Here is a 19582-nt window from a genome sequence, read left to right on the forward strand (position 1 = left end):
AGAGATCTGATGGTGGAGATATCTCCCCTTTGCCGAAGATTAACTCCTTTTCACCCCTTACAGTCTTGGCTATGCTTCCTCATTATACAAGATGACCGAAGCGGCATATGTATATCGGGGTAATCATATAGCCCCTGCATTATATCATCAAGACAAGGTGAATACTCTAAATCATTATTTATTTTCCTTTCGGCAAGTTGCCAATTACAACTACCATCTGACGATTCTCCATCATCAAGATTGATTACAAAGGGTACAATATTATTTAATACAAAAGCTCCATCGTAATCAAGCCTAGCTTCGGTGTCAGCCTCTTCTCCAGTGTCCGTGCCTTGGGCTGATGGGTTAGTATCAGATTCAGTACCGTAAAGAAAGGAATCGGTGAAATAGTTTTCTAACCCCTTAAACGGTTGCTTATCCGCGACCATCGTCTTGACCTCGTTATTAGTGTCTACATATTTTAGACATTGGTGGAGGGGAGAAGGGACTATAACATTACCATAAATCCAGGGTTGACCCAATCGTAAGTTATAAGAGGTCTCCGTATCGATCATATAACACGTGACCTCCGACTTTAAATATCTGAGTTGGCACTTCACCCGGATTTTACCCAATGACCTAGACCCATTGGTATTGCATCCGTAGATAATAGTGCCTGTTAAAGCCAACTTGTTAGTGGGGATTTTGTGATTGTACATCAATCGGAATGGCTTAATGCTGATAGCGGAACCCAGATCGACTTGAATCTAGTTGACAATGCTGGAACTGATGTATCCGGTATGTAGGCTATCTAAAAATCATAATAGATAGCTGATCCCCCATCAAATACCGATGATAGAAGTTATAATCTAACGACTTCCAGAAGGCTATAATTTGAAGACTTTCACGTAGATTGATGAAGGTTACAATCTGGCAACCTTCACAATAACCGATGAAAGCTCTAGTTCAACATCCTTCACAATCAATATCGGGAGTTACAATTTGACGACTCTCATATTTTCAAGGAGCCAAGATAAAGATCATAAGATGACAATCTTTGTAACGCTCTACAAAAGAAGTTATAAGTTATTAGCTCCTTCTAAAACGCGAAATTCATCTTCGCGTTTCAGTTCTTGAAACACAGACGACCCCCGCGTTTCCAACCCTCAACAAACAAAATGCGGGCGGCCCTCGCGTTTTTCAACATCCAGCGGGTGCCCAACTCCACATCTCCAGTCTAAAACGCAGAGTTAGGGTCCTGAACACCAAATTGGGCGTTTGACTCATTCAAACATGAGTCGAACGGTTTCAAAACCGTTGTCCCCATGATTTGGGAAGCTGTTTAAGGGGGCGGTTACATCCCATTCAGCCCCACTTAGGAACGAATTAAGGGGACGGTTATACCCCTTAATCCTCGATAAATAGTGAGAAACTCAATTAAGTTCGGGCTGGCTTTTTTGGATCCTCCATCTTTCGTCCTTCGATTTGGCAGTAAAGAAGAGATCTTTGGCTCGACCTCTTCTTGGAGCTTTGGAGATCAGTAACTTGGAGAAACTCTTGAATCTTCTTGGAAGGCTTTTATTGAAGCCTTTGAGATTACTCGGCTTGTCTTTTGAACTCTTTCTAAAGAGTTCTTCTCAACTCGATCAGAGTTCAAAACTTACCCTGCAAGTTCTTCTAAAATCGTTCAGAGTTCTAAAACTTGCTTTGCAAGTTCTCCACAGCATCAAATCATGAGGAGGAGATACCGTTCTAGTGAATCAAGACGTTCAGATTGTCAATGGAGAGCAAACTTGACACGAGCATTCGAGGGAGACATTCTATCGCCACTATGAAGAACCCAGAATTAAACAAATGGGAGAATCCAGATCAATTCTCCTCTCTTTTGTAATCAGGAAATCCTTATTTTAATTGAGATTAAGAGAATAGAAATCAAATATATTTCTTTCAATTCTTCTTTTTACTACAAATTTTCTACCAAACACGGTAAAATACAATGGTCTGTCATGCTTTGAGTTCCTCATTTGTATGTCCTCTTTGGTAAAGATTATGCAGGGGAACTGTTTGGCCGTGAGATTATAGTTGTGAATTGATGACTCCGGCTCTTCGGGGGCTGGCTTGATCTGAGTGAGAAACACATAAGAGTCAGGCTTGATCTGAGTGAGAAACACATAAGAGTCAGCTAATGCTTCTTGTAAAACCTCCATGATGTCTTTAGAAAGGCGTAACAACTTATATAAAGTTATCCTCACTTGGATGTTATCCAATTAGACCATAATATCGAAGTGGTAGGAAGTGTTTGAACTTTCTAGTTTATCTCTCCCAATCGGACGATTGAAACGAGACTGCTTCGGGTTTTGAACCTCGGTACTGGGGTTCCTTTCATTTAGCTACAGCCTCATTCTATTTATTGGTTGATGACCGCTGAGGTTCTTCAGATATTGGGGTGGTCGTGACCATCCCTTGCTCAGCTAATTTGATCGACCACCTCGGGATAATTGAATCGATACTCGTTCCCGCTTCTAGTGACAAAGGTAGGTTCTCCGCTGGTCATAAAAGCTTCATGCTCATCATTTTCCTCCGGAATTGTTGTAGTGGCGCGACAAAACTTTCCCTTTCCCTTAGACTTAGATTTCTTCTTAGAAGAGGACCCCGTCCATTGTTCGTCTTCGAGTAGATCTAGATGGACCCAAAGAATTTTGCCGTTCGGGGCCGTATGTGGCACAAACCCCTTTTGGCGCTGTTCGTGAGGATCGTCATTGACGATCTTGATTTCCACCTCTGTCACGGGTTCTGGTTGAAACCAAGTTAGACCCGAAGCTGATAGAAACTGTGTTCGCACCCCCCTTCTTTTCCTTGGGTTGCTTTGTAGTGATGATCCCGACGTCAAAGGGCCTAGATTTTGTCTTTGAGTGCATAACATGTCATGGTGGGATGATGAACCATCCTATGGAATGTGCAGTATTTCGGATCTGTAGTCTTCTTAGCTCCTTCCTGGTTAGTGATTGGAGGTAACTTGATCTTATTTTCTCCAGAAGGTATTTGAATATACAGGGGACCTCGTCTTCCTTAAAAGAATACTCCTTTGGGAACTTTGGTTCCGCGACCTTCTGTTGCCTTTGAGGCTTTGTTGCCGCTGAGACGGCGACTACTGCGGTGCTTGCGGTTGTGCTTACTGCTGAGGTTGTAGTTGTAATGTATGATTCATGTCCACTACCTTTGTTGGTGACTTCCCTCTACCATAAGGGACAAAGTTTTGCTTAGAGGGATTCGCTGCCGGTTTGCCTCTCTCAACCTTCTTCCTTTTGAGGAAGCGTTCGTCCTGCTCCCCGCGCACCTTTAGATATTTTTAGTGTCATCATTGAACAAGTTGGTGAGAAACATACTCTCCATGTCATCCCAACTGTTGATGCTTTCTGGCTTGAGACGACGGTACCAATTGAAGGCAGCTCTATACAGGGTGCAAACAAATGACCGAACCATCAAGGGTTCATTACCAGAGATCTTGCCTTGGTGAGACTTGAAGTAGAATAAGTGTTGAGTGGGGGTGCCTCTTTCATCGAATGGCGTAAAGTTGATTAGATTAAACTTTGCTGGATATAGGATCAACTCCCACTCTCTTGGATAGGGATATGGAATACCAGTCTTCTTTACCTCTTGAGAAGACATTAATGTATTGATCTTGCTCTCTTGGTCTTTCATTTTCTCATCGTAACTTGTATTTTTCTTCGGACGATTCCGAGGAGGAATAACTAGACCACCCCTAATGTTGTTATCCTTAGTAGGACTACCCTTAATATTTTAGTCAACAGGAGGGGTATCAACATTAGGATTTTCATCCAAGTCTGAATCACTATCTCCTTGATTAGTAGCGTTACGATAGATAGATTCATCAATCTGGTTTGATAAGGCTTGAATCTGTTGGTCATGTACTTCCCTCATTCGCTGGATGGTCAACTCCATCTCAGCTTTGAATTCTTCTTTTTTGCTTTGCTAAAGCTTCTTGAAGTAATTGAGCCATTTGCTCAGCGTTGATCAAGAACGGTTCCCATGATCGTCCCGTACTAGACAACGTATTGTCAGAAACGATCGCGGAGTTGACATTAGATGATTCATCATCTGAGGAGTGTCCTCTGCTCGACCTATGTCTGATAGTACCCGACCGTAACCAAGTGAGATGCTGGGATGCCCCTAGAAAGGGATCGGGATTGGAACATCGTGCTGACTTTCCCTTATCGGCCATGTTGATGGTGACTTCTGGGAGTTCGTTATCCTGACCGACTGATCTTCTTTTACGGAAGCGTCTTGATTTAGATTTGGCCGCTTTAGTGGAGATCCTTTTGAATACTGAGACCCTCCATAGAGCATTCCTTGGGCAGCTACATGCTGATAATACTGTCCTGATTAACTTTTTACACGGACAATGAGAGTCTGATTCTGGGATACTTCTCCTTCGAGATTTCTTCGTACACTTAGCTTGATAGTACAACTTATCAGCATTATGGTAGGAGTAACCTATCAACTGTTGACTTGATTCCCCAGGTATGACGTTGTCACGTAATGGACACGTCTCCTTCTGGGGATGTAATGCCTTGCTAGTGTTCTTAGGAGTCGCACATTTAGATCCACCCCCTTGTGAGTGTGGAATCTCAATAGGCTCCTAAACCTAGACACACAACCCTAAGCAGGAGGTTATACTGTTTTCTCATTATGGATAGTTTCAACTTGTTAGGAGGACACGTACGGCCCCCAACCTTAAGAGTCGCTCGGGATTTGTTTACCGGACCCAAGCGTTCTTTAACTGGAGATTTGCCTTGATCTTTGCGCAAAGGACCAAGGAAATCAACCATCTTCATTTTTAATTTGGATATGTCTATGTTTCCATGAGGCTTCACCAGAGCTACAGGATTAGATAAAGCCGGATCAGAGGCTGTTGGAGGCTGAGAAACACGTGCGAAGCTGGGACCAGGTGCGAAACGTACTTGGTGTTTCGCACCTAGTGTGAAACACACTTAGTGTTTTGCATTAGGTACGAAACATACTTGGTGTTTCATACCAGGTGCGATACACACTGGTGTTTTGCCCAGGGATGAGACACTCCTGGTGTTTCGCACCAGGTAGAGGTGTTTTAGCTGTTTTCGGTGCTGTTTTCTACGCTACTTTGGCCTTTGACACCCAGACATGTTTAGATTATGGCGATTCTTTGGCGGCCTCTTCCTTCTGCAACTCCTGTGCCTTCTGCATGAGAATCCATGCATGAATGAGAAGTACACGACATTCTGGATGTGCTCCTCAAGAGTGGAACGACTTTGTTTGACACGAACCTACTTGTTGCTTGATGGTTTAGAGGAGGGATCAGTTGCTTGTTATGGTTTCGGCTTAATTGCATAGCGCCTCCTAAATTCCAAATCCGCCTAATCGCCCGGTTCCTTCTAAATTCCAAATCCGCTTTGGCGAATTGACGAGCGAGGTGTTGGCTCTACCTCTAACAGGCCATCTTCATCAGAATTGGTACGCCTTCAGCGGATAACTTCTTAACTAGAGGGGAGTTGTCATGGGTAGCAGATCTGGCTCTCTTGGATGTTGAAGAGGTGATTGGGCGAGAGTCATTGCCGTGGGTCTTCAGATCTAGAGACCAACTGATCTTTTTTAAAGAAGAGACCTTGCTACGCTTGCAAGGGGAGGAGGATCTGGAGGAGGAGGATGGGACGTATTGCTTGAACTTTTGCTGGTCAAACTCATACTTGACCTCTACTTCAACCGAGAACTTGATCCTTAGTTGTGACACTACAGCCTTAGCAGAGAGGCTGTTGTCTCCCACTGTGGTCATCAGCGTATTTGCGTCGAAAGTTGGTTTCATTGCGGAACTCATTATAATCGTTTATCGACTTACAACAAGTTCAAAAGAGTGAGCCTTTTCATTAGACTTCTCTTACACAAATAAAATGAAAGAAGTTACAACTTCCTAGAAACACACGCAGAGGATGTTTATTACCCACTTCTTGTGTAAGATCTTTACCTGTGCTGGTGACGCATTAGTCCGTGGACCACCAAAAATCAAATTCGAGTTGAACAAAATGAAGGCTCATTGTTCTTATATAGTAAAAGACACAAGAACAGAAGTAAATCCATCGATAAAGAGAGATCAATACTCTTCTCAACATCAAAACAAAGTCCGATCCTAAAAATAGCTAAAGGGCTGAAGGGACCGCATATCTCTCAAACTCTTCTTCTTTATGCCGAAGAACTTGCCAAGAACTCACCTTCTGAACTAAAATTCGTGCTCCTCCTCTCACAGGGTTAGCAACTCACATCCAGCTCCAAATTCCCGATTCCTTGTGCATAAGGACTCTAGGTTGTATTTATAGGCTTCTGAATGCCCTGTTTTCGGATAAGAACCCAAGATTTTATCTTATATTCTGTTGGAAACAACTTTAATAGCTCTCCCATGTTTAAGGATATCCTCAAGGTAGTTGTGGTGGTTTCAAAACCATTGAAACAGATCGAAAACCACTAAAACGTGTCCCGGGAGTCCTGACAGGTGTGAAACACTTCGTGTGTTTCGCATCAGGTGCAGAACACTCTTGGTGTTTCGCACGTGGGTGCGAAACACCAATGGTGTTTCATACTATAGGTGAAAAATACGGGGCTGTTTATCTGTCGTTTCGCCGTTTCGTGCATTCCGTTGACTCATACGCTTTGCTGACTCGCTTCATGTGACCGTTCGCTTGTTCATGGCATCGGATGATCCTCTTTGACTTGAATAATTCTCCTTGACTTGGATAATGATGTTCATTATCTTTTGTTCATCTAGAGCTGTGTGCGGTAACCTATATGTAATTTTTAATGCTTATAACCTTCACGGTTGATCCTGTAGCCTTACAACGGGATTGCTCTGATGGCATATCGTCGAGCAACTTATCATCAGCCTCGTAGGAGCTGGACATTGGATCGAATTGGTGTTCACCCAACTCCCCGATATCTGTGTTATGAAAGGTTTCATCTTCAGTCAAATTCTCCATCGTTATATCTACAAAAATCATGTGTTAAGCAAAAGAAAGAAAAGCCTGGATTCATGATGAGTGGAGATTAGGCTCACCTCCTATAGCTACAGTAGGCTCCTCGGTCTTGGCACTTGGGCCCGTTCCCTTTATTTTCTCTAAAAGAGCATGAAGGGCAGAAACGATTAGGGGAGGCATAGATTCTGAATCGTTCAATTCCCATAATTGCCACTTGAATGGTGTACTACCGGTTTTAGGTATTCCTGGCTTAAGATTCTCATAGTTGGATCAAGCTCGCCAACATCAGCACCCTTGCCAGCCTTGGCACGAGCATGCTCTTCATCAATAGCCTCGCGCATCTGCTACACGAACCCTGAGCCTTCGAAGTGAGCGAAGTCTGGAAAGAGAGGATCATACGAGAGTACACCTTTTTCGTGACCCCCTAAAAACAAAAAAAAAATGGTTAGGTCTAAAGAATTCATGAATAAAGTGATCTACATAACGGTGGAGTGTTACCTTCCCTATCGGTAGGTACGTCACAGAATGACTCCACCTCAAGGGCACTTGGATTGACGTGTGGCTTGTACACTATCTTCTTCCTCTTCAGGGATCAAGCCTCTTCGTGAATAGCAGGTGCAGGCAATAAAAATTGCCTTTACATAAGAGAACTCAAATCTCACCTCTTTGAGTTTGCCTGCATGCTCAAATCAAGCAAAGCTCACCTGTTTGCTTGACTTTCCAGCCTAAGTCGAGCTCGTCTGCATTCAAGAGGACAAGCAGAGTTCGCCTGCAAGCTTGGCTCGCAAACACACTTTACTCACCTGCACGAGCAAAAGTTCGCCAACATGGCTTGACTCGCTCGCACGAGTCAAGCTTGCCTACTTGACTTGACAGCACAAGTCAAGCTCACCTGTTTTTTTGACACGCCAGCACGAATCAAGCTCGACTGATTTCTCGACTTACCCACACGAGTCGAGCTCACCTGAAAGCTACGATCACCCGTACGAGTCAAGCTCGCCTACATACTCAAGCTCACCTAACACTTGAGGGGCCCACTAGCCAGCCCGCCTGTTCGTCCAGCTCGCCTGAGCATTCAGACACCGCTTAAGCTCGCCTGTAAGCCTGCCAAGCTCGCCTGAGCATTCAGACACTGCTCAAGCCGCCTGTAAGCCTGCCAGCCTGCCCGAGCAGAGCAAACAGCCACTTTCATGTAGGAGTAGGCCTACCCACATCCCACATCCTGAGTGATGAAGCATAATTCTCATCACCTATAGTGGTCACATCCCACAGCTATAGGGAAGGGTATGGTGCTCCTCACCCCTAAGTGGTCACATCCCACAAGTCAAGGGATTGACCATACCTTTCCTTGCCTATTTATAAGTCACCTTTGGCAACATGAAAGGGGATTTTTGAAGGCTTGGAGGCTGGTCATTTTTTAGACCCTTCAATTAGAGACTTTGGCTGGTCTTGTGGGCTTGAGCCACCGGGCATCTTGGGAGCTTGGTTGAACATTTTCAAGCAAAAGCTTGGATTGCTGAAGTAGACTCAATCTGAACTCTTAGATTTAAGACTCTTGGCTCTTTGCAAACTCTTTCATATTAGCCTTCTCTAAGCATTTGGCCTTGATACTCATCAAGCTTGGGTAATCAAACTCAATCACACAAGAGTTTCTACTACGTACTGAAGCTCAATCGCAGTTTCGATCGGATCGTCCAAGGGAAGCAAACTCGATACTATCATTCGAGGGAGGCGTCCTATCACTACCGAAGACCCCACGTTAAACAAGAAGAACATTTTCTTTGCTTCTGTTGTAACTTGATTTCTTGATTTATAATAAGCCATTCTTATTAATACAAATCTCCTCCTTTAGGGAATCAATTTTACTCCCCTACAGAAGATGGCAACCACAGTGAGAAAAACTATTTCTTTAACCAAAATGGTGGTGGTGCAATTCGAAGAAATTGCGGAGGGGACGGCAATCGAGTCCCTTGTGATTAAGTTTGACCAAGCTAAGTACGAGGAGTACTTATCTTCATTCTCCTCTGGTGGCAATGCATCTTGTAGATGCTACAGAGTCGTACATGTGGCCCAGCCCTAAGTGGCCGAGGCAACCACACCTGAGTGATCTACCCGAGCTATGGCAAGGGGTTCTGTCTCCCCCAAACCAACCAAGGCCGAGCCAAAGGCCAAGAAGACTAACCATGCAACTACTTGTTGTGTTTCCAAGAAATCCACGTAGCCCCCTACGCAAGAAGAGACAACTGTTCGTATCGGTGTGGACCATGCTTTCATTGTCAACATGAATGCTCCTCTCTCCAAAATATCCTAACGGCGGTGACATCAGGCTCTCGCCCACCAAGAAGCACAAGCCCTCATCTCCTATGATGACCTCAATTACTATTCAGGCCTGAGAAGAGCGAAGCGAGAATGTAATGTCCTCTGTTATGGTGAACTGAGCCTATCAGGTGAGCCCACCTACATAGGTGGGCTTCATTCTATCGACAAAGTTCCTAAAACTAGCAAACTTAGTATTTAGGTGAGCTTGACATTTCAGGCGAGCCTCACTCCATGAGCAAAGTTCCCCATTTAGGCGAACCTAGTAACTCAGACGAGCCCCCCAAATTAGGCGAGCTTCACTTTTCAAGACATGTTCCCAATTCAGGCAAGCCCCCTTACTCAGCTGGGTTCTGCTCTATTAACAAAGTGCTCATATCTAATGAATCGCCCAGATCAGGTAAGTTCACCAAATCAGGCGAACTGAAGAAGACAGGTGAACCCCATCAGGCCTGCCTAACGCCCAAGCCTCGTCAACAAGCATGCCTTAGCCAAAAAGGTAAAGCAAAGACCAGTCAAATAGGCAGTCCTTGCCTGAATGAATAAGCAATTGGAGCTCGCCAGAAGGCCGAAGCTTTCCAAAGCACAAGACCTTGCTGTCAAGGTAGGCTTGCCTTAATTCAACACTTGAAGAGTTTTCCAAGTGTTCTCACAAGTCTTCTCTTTAACCTTCTCTGCATGGCCATGTGTTAGATTCTTTTGACCCCAGGGGTTGTCACCATAAACCTACTAGGGATCTCAGAGAGCATCTAACGCAAATGCATGATTAACTAGGCTAATCCTCAGTGCCACTGTGAGAGACTCATCAAAGCGGTGCTTACTGATTGTTAGTGTGCCAAGGCAGGGAAACCATCAGTGTTTGAAAGGCTTTCTCAGTAGCCTCTAGAGTCAAGACTTCCTCGTTAGAGATGCAATCGCCAGAGGAGACAGACTACTCATGATTTGGAACTTCCAGCTGCCATGGTTAATATGGTGAGGAAAGGAAAGGCCAAGTACTCGGATTCGTCATATCCAGACTTTTTCTCGGGGTTCAAATACCTCATTTAAAGTGAGGGGGTCTACCTACATACCCATACTCAAACGGGGGCGGCCATCCCATTTGATTATACCCACTTATCACCCATCTACGACCATCATGATGAGGTTTACTCAGCGACGGTAACTTCTCGAACCTCGAGTTTAGTGCAGGGCAAGCACGCAAAGGTGCACATGGTAGAAGTCTCTGATGAAGTTGCTAGAAGATTTGAAGAGCAACAAGCGACCATCAACTCCTTGAAGGGAATGATGGAACAACTTCTGGACAAGAAGAAGAAGAGGAATTCACAGAATCGACGAAGATCCTCAAAGAACAGTGAACGGGAGCCTACTCCTCCTAACACAACTAAGGAGGAAGATAATCGTGGATCACATTTGGATTATTCATCGAGACAAGAGGCTCGACGGGTTCCAAAGTCAACACAATGCCTTGAAGCTTTAGAAGAGCATGAGTGAGCTTGGGATGGTCAGACCATATCCAGCCAAATGAGATATAGTCCCCTACCCGACAAAGTTCAAACCAATGAGCTTAGTCTAGTTTGATGGAAAGGGGTCTCCCTCACAACATATCTACTACTTCCTGTCTCAAACAGGATTTCTCATGGGTGTTCAAGTCGGAAATCTTTTTTCATTATCGTTGATTTTATTACACGTTTATTATCTTACAAATTCAAAATAAAGAAGAAAAAATAGTCTTTTTATAAGACCTTCTTACACAATGAAAACAAACAGAGGGATCTTCTAAAAATACACGCAGGATCGTTTATCGACCCTTGCTTGCGTAGGTCTTTGCGTGTGCCGGGGTTTATCCGTGGACTACCAAGGATCAGATCTTGTTGATTTCGTTGTCTCACAAAGAAAACAAGAAATTGAAGTGAATGACTCAGCAAGGTGAGGCAAACACTCTTCTCAAGATCATAACAACGATGCGATCTCAAGGAAACTGCAGAAGAACGTTGAAGGAGTGCAGATCTCTCGAACTCTTCCTCTTTTCGCTAAGAATTTGCTTCTTCCTCTCTAAAATTCGTCCTCCTTGGACTCCAAAATGTTAGGCCTTCATCGTTGCTCCGAAATTCCCCCTCCCCATGAATAAAGGCCTTAGGGTTATATTTATAGGCTTCAGAAGTTCTGTTTTTAGATAGGAACGAATGATTTGATCTCATCTTTAGTTATAACTACTTAACCATATTTAAAGATAGCCTCAAATCAGTTAGGGAGGTTATGGGATGAAATCTTATCAAAAAACAAGCAAAAACAGCTTTACCGGGTGAGAGACACCAATGGTGTATCGCCCATTGGGTGAGACATCACTGGTGTCTCTCCCATTTGGGCAAGACGTTGTTGGCGTATTTTTGCTGTTTTGCCTCTAACTCTTCCATTCGATCTCAAAATGAAGTGATCCAAAATGCGTTGGAAATCCAGAGAAGAGATCTACAACTTCCATAGGCAAAATACACATGGAGTTAGCAAGACATGGGTGACGCTTTGTTCTTTGTTGGTGAAATATAACTCCCGGTCAAGTCGTTTCTTCATTATTTTGCCATCCCGTTGACTCGTATACTTTGCCAACTCGCGTCATGTGCTTGTTCACTTTGCTACGGCATCAGACAATCCTCCTTTACTTGGATAATGATGTTCATCATCTTTTCTCCATCTCGAGCTGCGTGCGAAAACCTATAGGTAATTTTTGACGCCTACATATCCCCCCTCCAAAGTGTTTTAGTCTCATTCTTTTATAGAAGAGTCTGAAATACTTTGGATATGATATGTCCAGCCTTTAATTCTTTGACTTCTTTAGTTTTTAGTTTATTCAGTAGTTTGTTGAATAGCTAAAATTCTTCCGGTGTTGCGTTTATCGTCTGACTATTGTTGAAGTCTCGAACTGAAACTGGTGTATTGGTCTCTAATTATAACCTGTATCATTTAATTGATGTTGAACTAATTTTCTTCGTCGGTGATTTGTATTTGAATCGTGATTAAAATACCATAATTATCCTTTGATTGGGAATTGATCAGAGCCTTGTTTCGGTAAAAATTGTCAATGCGTTGACTTGTGTGGACCTGCATTATAACACGTTGACTGGTGTTGAATTTCATCACAACGCATTGACCGGTGTGAACCTTTATTGTAACTCACTAACCGATGTTGACTCTCATCACAACGCGTTGACTAGTGTTGACTCATGACTACGTGTTGACAGGTGTTGACTGTCATCATAACGCGTTGACCGGTGTGAACCTTCATTATAACATGCTGAACGACATTGACTCACTACTACGCTTTGACTGGTGTTGACTCATGGTTACCCGTTGATCAGTGTTAACTCTCATCGTAACGCATTAACCGGTGTTGACTCGCGATCGGCGTAAACAATACTGATAAATTAACTGGAGTCTACATAGTTTAAGCTCTTAAGGTATTGGAGCGGGGAGGACTAGTTTGTACTCATATACTCCTAGGAGTTTTGAGAATCAGTTTAACCTTGCGTACCCATTAGAGGTTCAAGGAGATGCAGTTTATACTCGTATACTCATCGGAGTATTGCAGGCGTACTGAGAATGTATCGAATGTACGCTAGAGAAGCTCTTTGTGTGAGACAGTTTCTTTTGCCTCACGTGAGGGAGACATGTACAACTGTCTACGATGTTGCTACCAGACTAAATCTGTTTAAGTTCGAAACATGCATCCTCTTAGGTCATCTTTGTCCACCTCCTTGAGTTTGAAACTTTTTTCAAAACCCTAGGAATAGAGTTTTTAAGCCTTCTTCTCCGCGGTTATAGAAATTTTGGCTAGAGTTGAGGTTAGCTCTCTTGTTCAAATCCCGAGACCAACTGGTGAAGCTGACGTGTCTGTGACTTTTGTACCTTTTTATGATTACCCATTCTGTTTAGAATAAATAAGCATAATACTCATATGATTTTTGGCAAACCCTCAGCCATCAATAAATTTGATGAGCCTTTACCAATTTATGTTTGAATCGGGCTAGCATGTAGATTATTTAAGTCCGTTTCGCATGTAACATTGTGCTAAAAGAGTAAATTCTTTTAGTACTATGATTTTGAATACATAGACTTAATCATCCATCACAGGATGCTCATAGGATTTTTGACAAACCCTTAACCACCAACGGATTTAATGTGCCTTTACCAATTACCGTTCGAATTGGGCTAGCATATGAATTATTAAACCCGTTTTACATGTAACATTGCGCTAAGAGAATAAACTCTCTTAGACTTATTGTTGTTCTTTTGAATACAAAGACTTTATCATTTTTATGGAAAACAACTAACCGACAACGTGAGTTAGGCGTAGACTTATCTCTGATTAGAGATCAAGATAAATTCCCACAGACATAGATTCTAGTGTTCTTTTCATGGAAAAGACTAAGCGGCAATGCATATTAGGCGTAAACTTGTCACTATTTAGGGATTAAAATAAAGTCCTCCAAACATGGATTTTGGTGTCTTTTTCGCGACAAAAGACTAACCAGTAGTATGCGTTAGATGCATGCTTATCTCTATTTAGGGATCAAGATAAAGTCTTCCATACATGAAAAACATGGATTTGGATGTTAGAAAATGGTGTCTTCTATTGGGCAAAGATGAACCCGAAGCCGGTGAGGAAGAATTTTATATTCTCTCTCCTGCTACAAAAAAAACTCAAAGTAGGATCTCCACTTCGAGAATCTTGAAAGGTGAGTGGGATCTTCACTCCGAGAATTAAAAAGATTTAGATAACCCTAACTATTTAAAGGTTTGACTATCTAATTTGAAGGTGGACCTCTCATTCATGGAAGGAATTGAGAGGGGATTTTGGTTGTATTCCTAACAATTTAAAGGTCTTACCAAGTGGGAATAGAGGAACGACCCTAACTATTTAAAGGTCTGGTCGTCCGATGTGGAAGTGGACCTCTCATTCATGGGAGGAACCGAGAGGTGAATTTGGTTGTGGTCCTAACTATTTTAAGGTTTGACCGAATAGGATTGGAACGACCCTAGCTGTTTAAAGGTTTAATCGTCTAATTTGGGAGTGGACCTCTCGTTCATGGAAGGAATCGAGAGGGGATTTTGGTTGTGGTCCTAACTGTTTAAAGATTTGACTGAATGTGATTGGAACGATCCTTACTATTTAAAGGTTTAATCATCCAATTTGGAAGTGGACCTCTCGTTCATGGGAGGAATCAAGAGGGATTTTGGTTATGGTACTAACTGTTTACAGGTTTGACCGAATGAGATTTGGAACAACTCTAACTATTTAAAGGTTTAATCGTCCAATTTAGAAGTGGACCTCTCGTTCATGGGAGGAATCGAGAGGGTATTTCGGTTGTGGTTCTAACTGTTTAAAGGTTTGACTGATAGAGATTTGGAACGACTCTAACTGTTTAAAGGTTTAATCGTCTAATTTGGAAGAAGACCTCTCTTTCATGGAAGGAATCAGGAGGGGATTTTGGTTATGGTCCTAACTGTTTAAAGGTTTGACTGAATGGGAGTGGGGTGGTACAAATAACAGTGGGAGTGCAAATTTGTACATATCACTGTGTGAATATAGTGGGAGTTTCTAGAGTTAAGTTGCAAGGACATTAATACGAGAGGGTTTGAAATTTCTAATACTATGTCTGGATTCTAATAATGGAAGTGTTGAATGCACAGCCATAGCGGGAGTTTGAGTGGATGTAATCATGAAGAATTTTGTGGACCCACTCGAAGATGATTGGAACTTCATCCTCTTTAAAAGGGTACCGCTGCGTTTGAGGTGACCGTTGTGGTGATTGCTATTGTAATGTTTGATCAACATTATCCACAGCCGCTGTCAGTTGGCTTCTCTCATCCTCCTTTCTTTTGAGAAAGCATTTAGTGGAGGTGGTGACTGGCTCTCTATCCTTCCACTTCTTGTCCTCGCTTTCATTTTTGCTCGAACGATGTTGAGGAGAAGCAGTAGGGCCACCCTCAGTGTCATTAAGGGGTTCAATTGAACCATCCCCAGTGTTATTGAGGGGTATATCAACCTTGATGTCTTCATCCACACTTGGACCACTGTCATCTGCTCCATTCCGAATAGGCGTGACAGGTATAATACGATGACTAGACTTAGCCTAATGACTAGATTCAAATAGATGAAGCCTTTGAGCCTACAACTCCCTTATTTGCTGCATGGACAACCCCATCTCGGCTTTAAATTCTTCTTTTTGCTTGGTTAAAACTTCTTGAACTATTTGGGTTAGCTGGTCAGGAGTGATGGTGAATGCCTCTATGGTACTTTTGGAAAGATACAATAAATAGAGTTATCTTCACTGGATTGTTAGCCAATTAGCTCATAACATTAAAGCGGTATGGAGCGTTTGAACTTCTTGGTTTATCTCTTCCAATCGAACGATTGAAACGAGACTGCTTTGGGTTTTGAACCTCTTGGTATTGGGGTTCCTACTCCTTTTATTTAGTTGTAGCCTCCTTCTGTTTATTGGTTGATGGTTGCTACGGTTGTTCAGAAGACTTTGGCATGGTCGTGACCATCCCCTGATCAGCCAATTGATCGGTCACCTTGGGATAATTGAATCGATACTTGTTCCCGCTTCTAGTGACAAAGGCCAGTTCTTTGCTGGTCACAAAAGCTTCATGCTCATCGTCAAAAAGTGGGAAGGTAGGGATCCCTTCATCGTTTTCCTCTGGAATCGTTATGGTGGCGCAACAAGACTTTCCCTTAGACTTTGATTTCTTCTTAGAAGAGGACCCTTGTAGGCATATAAAATTACTTATAGGTCCCTTAACTCAGCTCGGCACAAACCGACGAACCAACGAGGCGACGAGATCGACAAATCGCACGCGAACAACAGAATGAATCCACCCGCGTGCAGAATCAAGCTAATGAGTTGAGGAATCAACGAGTCATCCAACCGAGAGCGGACTCGGACGAATCACGATCGAATCAAGATCAATTTCGGACTCGAACTCAGAAGCGGATTTACTGCCAAATCAGGAATCCGACTTACTGCCAAATCAGATCAACCAATCAGAGTCTCAAGTCAACCGAAACACGGACAAACGAGACAAACGCAAAACGACAAAAGTCAAACCCCCGCGGGGGCTCGGCCAAAAGCCGAGCCACCTCAAGGTGGCTCGGCCTTAGCCGAGCCACCTCAAGGTGGCTCGGCCTTAGCCGAGCCACCATGAGGTGGCTCGGTGGCCGAGCCACCTTGAGGTGGCTTGGCCATGAGCCGAGCCACCTCAAGGTGGCTAGGCACAGTGCCGGCCACCCCGAGGTGGCCGACAGTGGCCCGAGGTGGCCGACAGTGGCCAGAGGTGGCCGACATTTCCCTTTTTGCAGCCACTGTCCTGAGAGCCTATAAATAGGCCTAGAGATGTTCATTTTCAGAGGTCGAACTTTCAAGAGCCGAAACTCTGCCGGATTGAAGAGTGAACTCGGAGCTTTGAAGACCAGAAGACTTGCACATTCGGATCTGATCCTCGGCGACCATCCACGTCAGAAAAGGCAGGATCTCGAGAGGAAGAAAGAACAGATCTGAGATCTACACGAGACTACACTCCAGATCTAAGCTTGGTCTTAGATCTCGAGATCTGAGCGATTATTCCCTTGGTGGATTAATCCCTCCCGGCTATTATTCCCTTCGTGGAATAATACCCGCATACTCGTGTAGATCCGACCGGATCTAGATCGCGCGGTGGTCCACGGATTAACCCCGGCGCAGGCAAAGAACCCACCAAAGCGAGCGACCGCAAAACAGGAGCTCGTGATTTGTTCACAGAGGAGAGTTGTAATTTTTCTTTATTTTCTTTGATTTAGTTGTAACCGGATCTATAAAAGACCGGATCTTTGTAACCCAAGATGACAATCATATCAATGAAAAAGAAAACAGTTTTCCACGCGAACAATCTGGCGACCACAGTGGGAGCCGACGATCTCGCCAACGAGATCGATGCGTCGCAGCCGCGGATTGCAATCCCGGTCGTGGAGGAGGTCGAGTACGAGTTCGACCAAGCCAAGTTCGAGGAGTACGTGTCCTCGTCCGGCTCTATCTCCCCCCGCAAGTCCAAGAAGTTCTCCTCCGGGAGAAAAGCTCGTTGGTTTGAAGCTGCTCGGGAAGCCCACGAAGCTCTCAACCCAACTGACGCCGAAGTTGCGTCAAATGAAGTTCCACCGACCTCCAATCAGGTCAACCCAACTCCCGCCAACGCCTCTACTGTTCAGGGCGTTGTGACTCTCTCAAAGAGAGCCCGCCAGAGGCGTCGTCAACGCCTTGCGCGGCAATTCGCTAAGGCGATGGAGTCTACGGACGGATTCCGCTACCACGCGGAGTTGAAGAACAGAAGAGGCAAACAGCCTCAACCACCAATGAATGGCGACTCTTCCAAGCCGCCAAAGAAAGAATGGGTCCGCGTCAAACGGAACCGTTCGACACTCGAGGAGCGCATTCGCAAGCGCCGCGCGATGTCAGCGCAGGCACGGGCTCAAGCTCAGGAAGCCCGTAGAAAGCTGCAAAAGGAGGTGGAGAAGAAGCCACCACCAACACGACAAGTCTGGAAGCCTAAGTCTGAAGTGGCGACTCAGGCCAAAAAGCAACCAGTGCAGCCTTCTAAGGAAGGTCAAACTCCGGCGAGTCAACCAAAGTCGCCGTCAATCCCAATAACTTCTCCGGGAGATCATGCAGAGTCATCCCGCAAGAAGAAACCAATTTTGGAGCGCCTCGGTCCAATTCCTGACGTGAGAGGCAAAGCTCCAATTCACGAGCGTTTGGGCCCGATGAAGAAGCCCAGAACGACTCAACATACTGGGGGTCGCCATCACCTCCAGCATGACAAAGACCTCAAGGCAGCTGCGCGCACCAATTTGCGCATTGAAGTCCAAGATCACGCCGAAAATTCACGCCCAAAAAGGCATGTTTTGAGGCGGGTAACCTTTGAAAGCCCAAAGAAGGCAAGTCAACCTCAGATGGAAACATTATCATCTGATAATGATTGTGTTGTACCTGAGAAGGCGTGCCCGCACACGATAGGTTACTCTGACTGTCAAAATGACGAGTTGTACTATCGTGCTGGGGGTACGAATAGAACCAGGAAGAGGAGTCCCCGAGAACGGGAAATTCAATGTCCCTGTTCCAAACTCATTCGGGCGGTATTGTCGGAATGCAATTGCATTAAGGCGGTCCCCGAAAGAGTTTCAGTTTTTGAAAGACTTAATGCGGAAACGCCAAAACCAAGGCCTAGGCGCTTCCAACGAAGAAGAAGGGTGATTGAAGACGGAGAATTTCCGAGGGTCACCACCAACATGACGAGCAAAGGGACATCGGCACGAGAAGATTTCGAGTCGATTCTGAAAGCTTCCCGACCTAGAACCCGTCTGCAGTCCGGAACCATAGAGCGAGCAACCTATGGTAGGATTCGGACAAGACGCCCTTCAGAAGATGAAGAATCTGATGCCGGCTCCGCGGTGGCATCAGATAATACAGTATCCAGCGAGGGACAACCCCGCGAGGCCCTGATGATAAGTGCGGAACAGATGGCCAAGATGCTTGAAGACGCTTTGGCTAAGCAGAAAGAAAGTTTCAAATTTGAGATGGAGATGGCCATGCAGCAGATGAGAGAAATGCATGACCAACAGATCCAAGCATTGGCGAACCAACAAGGCGAGCAGAATCATCGTAACCCGGTTAATCTGGAAGATGAGGACACAAATGCTCGTAATACCAATGATCCTCCCGTCAACGCAGGGGGTGGTAATGAGAATGCTGGCGAAAACACCGGCGAAAACCTGAAGATCAAGAACCTCGAGAGCAAAATCAACACATTGATCTCCGCTCAAGAGACGAAGAAAACAGGCATTCCTTGCCCATACCCAAGAGAATGGGAATCGATCCCATATCCGGCGAAGTTTAATCTAATTAACTTCACGCCGTTTAATGGGATGGGTTCACCCACTCAGCATTTGATTTACTTCAAATCGCACTTGGGAGTCATCTCTGGTAATGAGCCTCTGATGGTGCGGTCATTCGTTGGCACTCTTCGCGGAGCCGCCTTCGATTGGTATCGTCGCCTCAAGCCAGGAAGCTGGGACGACATGGAGACGAAGTTCCTTACAAATTTCTTCGACAACGACACCGAGATCTCTATCGGATCGCTGCTCTATGAGAAGCAAAAAGACGGGGAGTTAGTCGACACCTTCGTCAAAAGGTTCCGGAACAAGGCGATGAACTGTCAGGAGACCCGAAAATAGAATTATA

Source organism: Asparagus officinalis, chromosome 1 (assembly GCF_001876935.1).
Source record: "Asparagus officinalis chromosome 1, Aspof.V1, whole genome shotgun sequence".
Taxonomy (NCBI): domain Eukaryota; kingdom Viridiplantae; phylum Streptophyta; class Magnoliopsida; order Asparagales; family Asparagaceae; genus Asparagus; species Asparagus officinalis.